This window comes from Centropristis striata, chromosome 20 (assembly GCF_030273125.1).
Source record: "Centropristis striata isolate RG_2023a ecotype Rhode Island chromosome 20, C.striata_1.0, whole genome shotgun sequence".
Classification (NCBI taxonomy): Eukaryota; Metazoa; Chordata; class Actinopteri; order Perciformes; family Serranidae; genus Centropristis; species Centropristis striata.
This window is the reverse complement of record NC_081536.1, coordinates 34,022,116-34,024,615: the sequence shown is the minus strand read 5'-3', so window position 1 is coordinate 34,024,615 and position 2,500 is coordinate 34,022,116. Positions and strand designations below refer to the sequence as shown.

The window sequence follows — 2,500 nt, the reverse complement described above, 5'->3', positions numbered from 1 at the left end:
TGAAAATGATTATAAAATGGACAGATTCGCCCTATAGGACTCCATAGAGTTAAACTTGTTGATCTGGATCCTCCTGCTGACCAACTTTACAGTCGTGTAGCAGTAAAAACCGCCATTAGAGCCCATAAAGAGCGTCAGACTGTAAATATGAGCTGGTGGAGGTGAAGTCGGGGTTAATGCTGCTGCAGACATCAGGAAGCCATTATCTGCCTCATCTAACCAGCTGGGCTGCGTCTGAACGGAGCGCTCTGATTGGCTGCTGGCCTGGAGGTGTTACACACCCCCACACACCACCAGCCCTGCTCCCCATGCGGGGCCCCGCTACAGGCCCAGGGGCCCCTATGCATGTGAGTGTAATCTAACATTCCTCTGAAGGCGATTAAGTCGTCTGTCTTTGTCTCCAGCTGCCGGGCAGAAAAACTAAAGCCTTTCAAAGGTAAACACAAACAAAACCTTCTGTCCGTCACATTCCTTGAACGCACCGCGGAGACGGCAGGACGTCACGCTTCTTCTCCCCGAGAGATGAAACGATGCTTCTAAATATCAGTCAGATATCAGATATCAGACAGATGGAGGATTCCTGACCAGTGATGTCACACAGGAGCTGAGAGGGGGCGGAGCCTCAGACCAGGGGTTGTCTGAGGTTCTCATCAGGATATAAACCAGTTTAAGTGTTTTTAGAGAGTTTCCTACGAGAGTTCACAGCGCTGAAAGTTAAGAAAACACATCAAATACACAAAACACAACAAACTGAGAAAACATCTTCATCAATCTGACAACAAGAGCAGCATTTAGAAAACAAAGACCACAACACAACACAAGTGTTTCCAGAGGACACTTAAAAGTGACGCACACGTCTGGACACGCTTCATATTATCACGTTAGTTAGACATAATGATATTTTCATGTTTTAACGTGATATATAGCGTTAGCCCGCTAGCCCGTATCAATCACATTGCAGTTAAACAAAGCAAATAAATGAATGATTCACATTTTAGTTGGTTTCTCTCAACGGCACTGAGTAGGTCTTGGTCTTGCTAGCCGGCTAACGCTAGCACGCTATCGATCGACCGCTAACATTAACAAGCAATCGATCAGCCACTAACGTTCGCATGCTATCGATCGTCCGCTAACGTTAGAACGCTATTGATCAGCCGCTAATGTTAGCATGCTATCGATCAGCCACTGATGTTAGCATGCTATCGATCAGCCACTGATGTTAGCATGCTATCGATCAGCCACTGATGTTAGCATGCTATCGATCAGCCACTGATGTTAGCATGCTATCGATCGGCCACTAAAGTTAACAAGCTATCGATCGGCCACTATTGTTAGCATGCTATGGATCGGCAGCTAACGTTAGAGCGATATCGATCGGCCGCTCATGTTAGCATGCTATCGATCGGCCACTAATGTTAGCATGCTATCGATCGGCCACTAATGTTAGCATGCTATCAATCGGCCACTAACGTCAGCATGCTTTCGATCGGCCGCTAATGTTAGCATGCTATCGATCGGCCACTATGTTAGCATGCTATCGATCGGCCGCTAACGTTAGCATGCTATCGATCGGCCACTAATGTTAGCATGCTATCGATCGGCCGCTAACGTTAGCATGCTATCGATCGGACGCTAATGTTAGCATGCTATCAATCGGCCGCTAACGTTATCATGCTATCGATCGGCCGCTAATGTTAGCATGCTATCAATCTGCCACTAACGTTATCATGCTATCGATCGGCCACTAACGTTAGCATGCTATCGATTGGCCGCTTATGTTAGCATGCTATCAATCGGCCGCTAACGTTATCATGCTATCGATTGGCCGCTAATGATAACATGTTATGGATCGGTCACTAACGTTAGCATTCTATGATCAGGCGCTATAGTTAGAACTCTACGATCGGCTGCTGACATTAGCACGCTATGAAGCTAACGTTAGCATGCTTTGATCATTTATACATTGAAATGATCATTATGTTGAACTAACGTGATAATATGAAGCGTGTCCAGACGTGTGCATCACTTTTAAGCGTCCTCTGGAAACACTTGTGTTGTGTTGTGGTCTTTGTTTTCTAAATGCTGCTCTTGTTGTCAGAGTGATGAAGATGTTTTCTCCGTTTGTTGTGTTTTGTGTATTTTTGTGTCTTTTCTTCAGCTGCAGCTCTGTGAGGGATCCTGACCTGAGGAACAGTTTCATCTCATCACATCAGTTTTATCTGTTTCCAGTTTCTAGATCGACTCAAAAAAAACAACAACATTTACTGCCGAATGCAGAATCTCCTGAATGTCTGTGTGTCCTTGAATGCACCAACAAGGAAACTCTTGTCTCAACACAAGTCACAAAGTTGACTTTCATAGGAATGAACCCAAACCAGATGGCTGCCTGGGAGGAATTACACAAGTCTCAACTCTGTAAAGAGGTCAGAGGTCAATGGTTGGGTGGAAATCTGCAAATAAATAAAGTGTTTTCTGGAACTTTTTTGGTACAAATGCTGCT

At 45.1% G+C, this 2,500-nt stretch overlaps 1 protein-coding gene across 1 annotated transcript in view; it reads right to left on the bottom strand.

The window, feature by feature from the left end:
* The window catches only part of sult6b1 (sulfotransferase family, cytosolic, 6b, member 1), an 18,546-nt gene that overhangs the window by 14,280 nt on the left and 1,766 nt on the right, over nt 1-2,500 (bottom strand). The window lies entirely within an intron of this gene.